The 9,921-nt window shown below is 57.2% G+C and overlaps 1 protein-coding gene across 6 annotated transcripts in view; it reads right to left on the minus strand.

Annotated features, from left to right (window-relative positions):
• SEMA6C (semaphorin 6C) overlaps positions 1 to 9,593 on the minus strand; it is a 471,162-nt gene extending 461,569 nt beyond the window's left edge. For 3 of the 6 annotated variants that reach the window (XM_069649822.1, XM_069649813.1, XM_069649807.1), the window contains exon 1: positions 9,382 to 9,593. The gene's annotated coding sequence lies outside the window, so the exon portion shown is untranslated. Of the gene's footprint in view, positions 1 to 1,307; positions 1,708 to 9,381 lie in introns of those variants that run through there. The other 3 variants (XM_069649833.1, XM_069649829.1, XM_069649811.1) reach the window with 2 other exon arrangements.
• Positions 9,594 to 9,921: the final 328 nt, after the last annotated feature.

Below are 9,921 nucleotides of genomic sequence, written 5' to 3' on the forward strand. Positions count from 1 at the left end.
AAAAGATGGCTCTCCAAGCGCAGAATCCAGATGACTCCGAGCAGAGTGTTCTTTCTGCAGGGCTGCTAGAGTAGCCCTGCCTATATAGGGCAAACATGTTTTGGGGCCATGCCATGTAAATGGGTACTGGTCACCCAAATGGCCAGCCTCTGCCGACAGCCACTCTGCACCCATGTGCGTGGCTTGCTGCCTCTCCCTGCTCCTATTGTAAAAGTGTTTTCTCCGACTTTGAGGAGGGGGAAGAGACACTGGGGGTTTCGGTGCTGGCACCCGCCACCTATTAGCACCTTTTGTTGGGTCCTGGGTCCCCTCCTGGTCAGTCTCATTTTGTAAGTCCTGCAGCAGGCATGAACAGGGTGGAGGTCAAGGGGGTGGTGGTTGAATGCTGTATGGTTGCCTTTCTGCCCCCGTTTCCCTCCTCTGTACCCCGTGGGCACAGCTCCCCAAGCTTAGCTCCATGGGGGTGCCCCCACATTCCGCGGCACTGAACATATGCCATCCCTAATGTCTGCCCAAGATCTTAGTAAGAGTGCCTGCTGCAAAGTACATAGCAAAAAACACAGCCCAAACCCGAGTATCAGTACTCTCCAGCACAGAGCGCGGACCCTAGTGGTGACGGTGCGTGGTACAGATACCTTTAACATTAATCAATCAAGAACGGCAGCGCCGGCTCAAGGTGCGCTCAAAGGGTGCAGCCACACAAGGGCGCCCCCACTAAAGGGTGCATTGCGTCCAGGTCAGGGGCACGTAAACAGCGACTATTAAAGAACAACGACGCGATTCCTTAATAGGCGCTGTTTACAAGACACTGAACTGCGGGGCAAGAAACCCTTAGACGCCCTTTACAAGAACAGCAGAGGCCTCAGTTCTATTGTTCTGCATTTGTGGTGGATGGGGGGGGGGGGGGCGAACACATTTCGCACAGGCCTTGTGAAGCCCGCATCAGCACCCACAAATACAAAGTGTGAAACACAGCCAGGATCTCCGACAACATTAAGCTCTGAAACGCAGAGCACTAAACCTACCACATCCCACACCTCTCGTCGACAACCCCTTCCAGAGGGCGACACTGCAAATCAAGCAGGGCATGACGCCCTAGGAACATGCCCGGGAGGATAGCTCAGCGGCAACGTGCTCGCCTTGGAAACAGACTACACGAAGCAACACGGGATCGATCCCCGGGTCCGCGCTTAGAAAATACGCAACTAGGACACATTCCTGTAACAGTGCCTCGATGACACAGGCTGTGTGAGCGCTTTAAAAATGCACATAAATTAGAAAAAATAAACAAACAAAGGAAGCAAGACCTCAACGCCACGAGTGCTGACGCCGGCAATCTCCGCAAACATCGGTCACCCTAATGCCAGTCGGGGTCTTTGGCATCGCCTCCCCCTCGGTGTTAGTCTCCGCATACTGCATTTCTCTGGACTCTTCACTCCATCACCAGCTCCCGTGTGAAGCCGCAGCCTTCAGCAAACCACATGGGCACAACTTTAGGGCAAAGGGGAGTCCAGTGCCAGAGATGGTGCCGCCCCGTGCGGAGTGGAGCTTTAGAAGGGGGTTCCAACAACACTCTGCATCATATCCACTTTCTGGGGTCAGGTAGGTACTGCCTAAAAGGTGTGGGTCGCGTGCCACGAGCACTAGGATCGGGGGAGGGGATTATTCCGTTTGCCGGTTTGGGTGGGTCTAAGCTGCCTTCATCCCCGGAGAACAATGGGGGCGGCGTGCCCCTTCTCCGTGTGTAGCCGCTGGGTTTCCCGGGAGGGGAGGGGAGGGGGTAGGAGGGGGTCTCATGGGCGCGTGTGCCCTCACGCGAGACTAAAAGCAGTAGCTCAATAGGTTAAGGTGGTCTTTTAGTTTTGCACGCACGGTGGTCGCGCCAGCTCGTTCTTTCCAGAATGACCACCTAACCGACTGCTCATGGCCTCCATCTCCCACATTCCCTTTGTTTACCTCCCTCAGAAGCCTTCCCTCTACTCCCCTCCATGTGCCCCCCCCCGTATGTCTGTTTCACTCCATCTTTCATTCTGCTGCCCCCGGCTGCCGACGGTTCACCTCGACCTGTCAGTCTCCTTATTTCCGATATCCCGCTCCTTCTCTCGCCTCTTTCCTCTCACGCTCCTCCTCGGCTGTCTCTCCTTCCTCTCACGCCCCTCCTCAGCTATCTCCCTTTCCTCTCACGCCCCTCCTCGCTGTCTCTCTTTCATCTCCCCACCTCTCTCACTTTCCTTGCGAGACCGCGCGAGGGACTTTACTGTGCAGCGGCAGTCGCCGGGTGCTGCATGGCACACTGAAGCCCCCGCGACCTGCCCTCGACCACCGCGCAGGTGGAAATGCGGACCACTAAAACACACAAACACCAGGGAAGGAACAAACTCCACACAGAGTTGCCAGAAGAAACGAAATGTGGCAGCCTGTTGGAAATGAAAGGTCAGGGGGTTGCATGCGTGTAAAGGTTGGCGGGCGCCAGTACTCTAAAGCGCCCGGACGCACGTTGGGCCTGAGCTGCGCTACATGAAACTCTAAAGACGATATGGAGCGAAAGGTTCGTTTTTGCGGCGCCGATACCTTTGTTGGGAGAACTCTTGCTTCAGGATGCTGGTGACTACCTCGGGTCATGAAAGCCGACCAGCAAATCACGAAATAGCCCCTCCGCTGTATCATACTTGCAACATGGCACACACGTTCTTTTATTTGTAATACAGTTCCTCTGGCTAACGCGGCGTGCCCGTGCCGTGAGGGGGACTTTGTGCAAGAAGCGAGAGGTCACACTGCCTGTGCGGAAGGAGTGTCTCCAGGAGAGGATGCCGTGAAACGTGCCATGGCCTCGGCAGTCACTGTAGCAGAGATGTCAGCACACGGTGTGTGTATGTCCGAGGGAGCAGCCAGCCGCGACAGCGTCTTTGTGTGTGGAAGGAGACATACTTGACACCCTAATAGTGTGTGCGAGCGAGGCAAGAGGCGACAGCTTTTGTGGACGCGCCCGAGAGGTGGCAGTGTGTGGCGGAGAAGAAAACCATCCATGTCACTGTGTGTGGAAGAACCCGGGAGTTGCCAATCAACGTGTGAAAGGAGGGAGAGGCGACATTTTGTCCCTTATGTTGCGTTACTGGGATTTAACCTCTGCGGTGCTCGCGTGCAACTGAAGGAGAAGGCGAGGGAGTTAGGGCACAGTTTTATGCTGGGCCCCCTGTTGCCACGCCCCCCCAGATATCATATTTACTTATATTTTCTATTCAGTCCTCGTACTCATTTTTTGAAGTACTCCTGCCCCCGTGGACATCTTTAGGGCCCCTCTATGGAGGAGAGGAGCTCAGTTTGAAGACCAGTGGGAGGGAGAGGCGGGAACATGCAAGATAGCTCTGCTGTTGTGTGGATGCCTGCAGACAGTACATACCCCGAACTCGGCGCGCAAGTCTGCTTCTAGCGGTTACTTGCCCAGGTCACAAAGGCATGAAGGCGTTTGCCCCCAGAGAGGATCCTTGCGTGCCCAAGGTGGTAGCATGCCTTTTCAGCGTGTGGTATGCACGTTGGTTGTAGTGGTGCAGTTTGAGGTCTGATAGAAGGGGTTTTTGGGGGGTAACTTGTGTAGGAAGCGTATTTGGTGTGCATGTGCTGGAGTATGGGCGATTGAAGGTGTGAGTGAGAATTAAAGTGTCCAGTTGGCAGTTTGGAGTGTCCATGAGGTGCAATTGTGGCAGATTGCTGGCTTGATGCTGTGGCTAGCTTGGTGGGATGAAAAGCCAGGCCTTGGAGTTTTTTTCTGAAAGTCAGGTAATCCTCGATTGTGCAGATTCTATATGGCCGGGGGGAGGGGGGGAAGTGTTTCAGGGTCTTGCCACGGTATAAGCCGGATGGATCTCTGTGTTCTATCGTGGCAAAGGATGATGTTCCTTCCTCGTATGAACTCAGTTGTGTGACCGTGGAGGCCTCCATGGGCAACGCCAAATGCTTCGAAATGAATCCTTTTCCTGAGCGGGGGCCAGAGAGATCCCAGAGCTGGTGCATCTGCTGCTGTGTCCTGCACGCCTCGAAGTTCCCTGGTGGGGCCAGTCTAGAGACCCCAGAGCTGGTGCATTTGCTGCTGTGTCCTGCACGCCTGGAAGTTCCCTGATGGGGCCCGCTCAGAGATCCCAGAGCTGGTGCATTTGCTGCAGCGTCCTGCACGCCTGGAAGTTCCCGGGTGGGGCCCGCTGAGAGATCCCAGAGCTGGTGCATGTGCTGCTGTGTCCTGCACGCCTGGAAGTTCCCTGATGGGGCCAGCGGAGAGACCCCAGAGCTGGTGCATTTGTTGCTATGTCCTGCACGCCTGGAAGTTCCCTGGTGGGGCCAGCAGAAAGATCCCAGAGCTGGTGCATTTGCTGCTGTGTCCTGCACGCCTGTAAGTTCCCGGGTGGGGCCAGTCTAGAGATCCCAGAGCTGGTGCATTTGCTGCTGTGTCCTGCACGCCTGGAAGTTCCCTGGTGGGGCCAGAAGAGAGATCCCAGAGCTGGTGCATTTGCTGCTGTGTCCTGCACGCCTGTAAGTTCCTTGGTGGGGCCAGCAGAGAGATCCCAGAGCTGGTGCATTTGCTGCTGTGTCCTGCACGCCTGGAAGTTCCCTGGTGGTGCCAGCAGAGAGATCCCAGAGCTGGTGCATTTGCTGCTGTGTCCTGCACGCCTGTAAATTCCCGTGTGGGGCCAGTCTAGAGATCCCAGAGCTGGTGCATTTGCTGCTGTGTCCTGCACGCCTGTAAGTTCCAGGGTGGGGCCAGTCTAGAGATCCCAGAGCTGGTGCATTTGCTGCTGGGTCCTGCACGCCTGGAAGTTCCCTGGTGGGGCCAGCAGAGAGATCCCAGAGCTGGTGCATTTGCTGCTGTGTCCTGCACGCCTGTAAGTTCCCGGGTGGGGACAGTCTACAGATCCCAGAGCTGGTGCATTTGCTGCTGTGTCCTGCACGCCTGGAAGTTCCCTGGTGGGGACAGCAGAGAGATCCCAGAGCTGGTGCATTTGCTGCTGTGTCCTGCACGCCTGTAAGTTCCCGGGTGGGGCCAGTCTAGAGATCCCAGAGCTGGTGCATTTGCTGCTGTGTCCTGCACGCCTGGAAGTTCCCTGGTGGGGCCAGCAGAGAGATCCCAGAGCGGGTGCATCTGCTGCTGTGTCCTGCACGCCTGTAAGTTCCCGGGTGGGGCCAGTCTAGAGATCCCAGAGCTGGTGCAGTTGCTGCTGTGTCCTGCACGCCTGGAAGTTCCCTGGTGGGGCCAGCAGAGAGATCCCAGAGCTGGTGCATTTGCTGCTGTGTCCTGCACGCCTGGAAGTTCCCGGGTGGGGCCAGCGGAGAGACCCCAGAGCTGGTGCATTTGTTGCTGTGTCCTGCACGCCTGGAAGTTCCCTGGTGGGGCCAGCAGAGAGATCCCAGAGCTGGTGCATTTGCTGCTGTGTCCTGCACGCCTGTAAGTTCCCGGGTGGGGCCAGTCTAGAGATCCCAGAGCTGGTGCATTTGCTGCTGTGTCCTGCACGTCTGGAAGTTCCCGGGTGGGGCCAGCAGAGAGATCCCAGAGCTGGTGCATTTGCTGCTGTGTCCTGCACGTCTGGAAGTTCCCTGGTGGGGCCAGCAGAGAGATCCCAGAGCTGGTGCATTTGCTGCTGTGTCCTGCACGCCTGGAAGTTCCCGGGTGGGGCCAGCAGAGAGATCCCAGAGCTGGTGCATTTGCTGCTGTGTCCTGCACGTCTGGAAGTTCCCTGGTGGGGCCAGCAGAGAGATCCCAGAGCTGGTGCATTTGCTGCTGTGTCCTGCACGCCTGGAAGTTCCCGGGTGGGGCCAGTCTAGAGATCCCAGAGCTGGTGCATTTGCTGCTGTGTCCTGCACGCCTGGAAGTTCCCTGGTGGGGCCAGTCTAGAGATCCCAGAACTGGTGCATTTTCTGCTGTGTCCTGCACGCCTGGAAGTTCCCTGGTGGGGCCAGCAGAGAGATCCCAGAGCTGGTGCATTTGCTGCTGTGTCCTGCACGCCTGTAAGTTCCCTGGTGGGGCCAGCAGAGAGATCCCAGAGCTGGTGCATTTGCTGCTGTGTCCTGCACGCCTGGAAGTTCCCTGGTGGTGCCAGCAGAGAGATCCCAGAGCTGGTGCATTTGCTGCTGTGTCCTGCACGCCTGTAAGTTCCCGGGTGGGGCCAGTCTAGAGATCCCAGAGCTGGTGCATTTGCTGCTGTGTCCTGCACGCCTGGAAGTTCCCGGGTGGGGCCAGTCTAGAGATCCCAGAGCTGGTGCATTTGCTGCTGTGTCCTGCACGCCTGGAAGTTCCCTGGTGGGGCCAGCAGAGAGATCCCAGAGCTGGTGCATTTGCTGCTGTGTCCTGCAAGCCTGTAAGTTCCCGGGTGGGGCCAGTCTAGAGATCTCAGAGCTGGTGCATTTGCTGCTGTGTCCTGCACGCCTGGAAGTTCCCTGGTGGGGCCAGCAGAGAGATCCCAGAGCTGGTGCATCTGCTGCTGTTTCCTGCATGCCTGGAAGTTCCCGGGTGGGGCCAGTCTAGAGATCCCAGAGCTGGTGCATTTGCTGCTGTGTCCTGCACGCCTGGAAGTTCCCTGGTGGGGCCAGCAGAGAGATCCCAGAGCGGGTGCATTTGCTGCTGTGTCCTGCACGCCTGTAAGTTCCCGGGTGGGGCCAGTCTAGAGATCCCAGAGCTGGTGCATTTGCTGCTGTGTCCTGCACGCCTGGAAGTTCCCTGGTGGGGCCAGCAGAGAGATCCCAGAGCTGGTGCATCTGCTGCTGTGTCCTGCACGCCTGGAAGTTCCCGGGTGGGGCCAGTCTAGAGATCCCAGATCTGGTGCATTTGCTGCTGTGTCCTGCACGCCTGGAAGTTCCCTGGTGGGGCCAGCAGAGAGATCCCAGAGCTGGTGCATCTGCTGCTGTGTCCTGCACGCCTGGAAGTTCCCGGGTGGGGCCAGTCTAGAGATCCCAGATCTGGTGCATTTGCTGCTGTGTCCTGCACGCCTGGAAGTTCCCTGGTGGGGCCAGCAGAGAGATCACAGAGCGGGTGCATTTGCTGCTGTGTCCTGCATGCCTGGAAGGTTCCTGGTGGGGTAATATGGCATGCCACAGTAGTTTGTTTCCAGTTAGCCCAGAGAATTGATGGCGAGTATTCGGTGTTGGAAGGTGAGGAATTGCAATGACCACTTGCGCATTTGTAGGTGGTCGAGGCATTTTATTTATCAATGCATCGATTTGTGCTTCCAAAGGAAGTCCATGGTCTATACAATTTCCAGGGTTCTTGAACACCTTCGAGGTTCCTTGGCAAGTATCTACTACGTCAGTTGGCCAGGAATCACTTCTTGCCGCGCAGGCTGGTGAAGGACGGTCATGATCTACATCTTGCCTGGTCTTTGTGTAGGATTATGGTAAATCCAAGAGAGCCGCGCGCTGGCGCCTGTTGAGACTAGGATTGAAGGCCGCAGTGGACTGGGACAAGCAGGAGTTTAGTGTATTTTTGGAAAAAGTCAGCTTTGTCGGGGGACGAGTAGGCACACTGCAGCATCCCCCAGGGCAATGATGGGTCATCGCAACACCAACCACTGGTACAGTCACTGGCCAAAGACCTAATGGATGTTGGTCGCCAAATATTGTGTCCGGGGAAACACAAACTAAGGCAGAGGAACTCCACCACACACGAGGGCAGTGGTCATCACACATCTGCTTAATACTGTACCAACTAAGCCACCCACACCTGGCAATGGAACACCCCTCCCAGCAGCCATCCAACACCAGCAGGCTACATCTTTCGAGCCGACTGACATCAGTCCCGATCACCTAGAAACAGACCTTCACGCACAGTACCTGGGTACTTCCAACTGGACGCATCGAGACATCAGCAAAACTAGCTGGCATTTACCTCCCACCCCCCCCCCCCCAAACTAAGCCCAGCCACCGTATCTTTCTGACCCCACCCCCCGGAGCGCCAAGAGACCAAAGTGCTGCATCAAACCCAATAACACAACAGCACACACCGGAAACCCACACTCCCACCCAAGCGGCTCTCACAAAAGGCATCACTTATTCACTGACATAGCAAATCAGGGCCGCCTGCACAACACACGAACAGCACTAGTCATCGCTGCCAAAACATGCCATATCCTGCAATCACAAAGGGTAGTATTGGGCAATATCCTTCACCTGCAAGTTAAGTTTAGACTACAGTCTGCCACATTTAAATAAATCCTTTAAGCGCTTAGAGGCCAGGAAGAGCAAGTGAGCGTGCATTACACAAGCGCAGATCACATACTCGGCGCAGGAAAGCTTAGCGTGTCGCAGTGTTGCGCGAGTCCCGAACTAAAAAAAAAAAGAAAAACCCTCGATGCCGAGAGCCCCGAGCGAGAATACAGCATTGAGCCGTGCAGCCGCGGACCCCGTCTCTCATTGAGATGGGCACAGCGGTGCCACCCCGCCAGGGTCTACACACAAGACCTGGCACGATCCGCACACGGTGTATTTCTGTCCTGCAAGCCCCTGGCGCGTCCACTGTGACAGGAAAGCTGCGCAGTACCCGGGGAACGGGGGAGCACGGACTCTCTCTTACCCAAACCTGCCAGACCCCAGGACATGCGCCCCACTTCCCCCCTATAGCATTTCGTCTGTACGTTGCGCTTACTTCGGGCACAAGCGGTGGGCTTTGGGAGCTTTAAAATAAAAAGCACTTTGGCGCTATACACACAGACCACATCTTCTGTGCCCAGCTCAGAGGGCGAGCCCGTCGGTTCAAGTTCCCCACCAGCCCCCTAGAAGTAACGCCGGGCAGCAGAGCTATTGGTTTCATAATTTTTACAATGCTGGTTTAAAAAGTCAATGTAAACCAGCTGCGAGTGTAGGGCCCCCCCTCCCAGGCACGCGTCGAGTTCGCTCGGGTACACACGCACCAACTACTGACCGACCAAGCAAACGAACCCCTTCACTGGCGGTATTCGGCCGACCATCATTGCCAAGGTCCTGCCAAAGGGCGCAATGACCACCAGAGCCCCCTCCCCCCCCTGTCAAAACCTAACGGGCCAGTGCAGCGCCCCCGGCAAATACACCCCGTCTGGCGCCTGTGTAAATGCACCACAGCCTAACTACGCCCCCCTAGGTGACTGCTGGGCTGAGTACCCAGCCCAGCATTCACCTATATGTGTGCCCCAACTGTCAAGCGGGTGCAGAAGCACAACCGCCCCCACCAGCAAACCGCAGCGCACTCCTCTCCGGGCATTTAATAACCCAGGTCTCCCTGGGCGCAGCTCCCGCACACTAAAGCCGTGCACTAATCCTGCCGTCCCCGGCCCTGGCCCCTGTGGCCAAGGAAAAGTTCCGTGGGGGGGGCGGGGGGTCGCCGAGCACGGGAGAGCCGGGGCCAGCAGCAGCAGGAGAGCCTCTTACCTCTCGCATAGGCTCCGGTGCCCGATTCCCTGGACGGGGAGGTGGCGGTGTGCAGGGGGGCTGGGACGTGTCGGATGGCAAGGACCCCCTGCTTCGCTGGTTAATAATCCGTTCAAGGGGGGGTGGGGGGCGAGGGGGTGACGCTAGGCTGAACCGGGCAGTGTTGGCTCAAAGGGAGAGAAAAACAAACTGCTGCACGCCAAGGACTCGTAATCCAACTCCGGCCCCGCCTTCTCAGCCCCGCGCCAATGGCTTTCTTGGAACCGCCTCTTCCTCCACCCCACCATCCCCTACCTTCTGACCCCCCTCATCTTCCTCCAGCACAATGCAAGCCTCGCCTAAGAAGCCTCCCGTGCTTCATTCCCGTCACTATTCGTCCGGGCCCCGGGCCCCGGGCCCCCCTCTGCTTGCACCAGTATCCTCTCCATCACTAGTCACCCACAGCCCCACTCGTGGACCCTCCCCCCCCACGCCCCCCTCCCGGGACTATTCTCCGGCCGTCACCCGCGCTTACTCCCCATCACCACTGTCTATTCAGCA

The sequence above is a fragment of the Ambystoma mexicanum genome, chromosome 1p (assembly GCF_040938575.1).
Source record: "Ambystoma mexicanum isolate Mex_15411 chromosome 1p, UKY_AmexF1_1, whole genome shotgun sequence".
NCBI classification, from domain to species: domain Eukaryota; kingdom Metazoa; phylum Chordata; class Amphibia; order Caudata; family Ambystomatidae; genus Ambystoma; species Ambystoma mexicanum.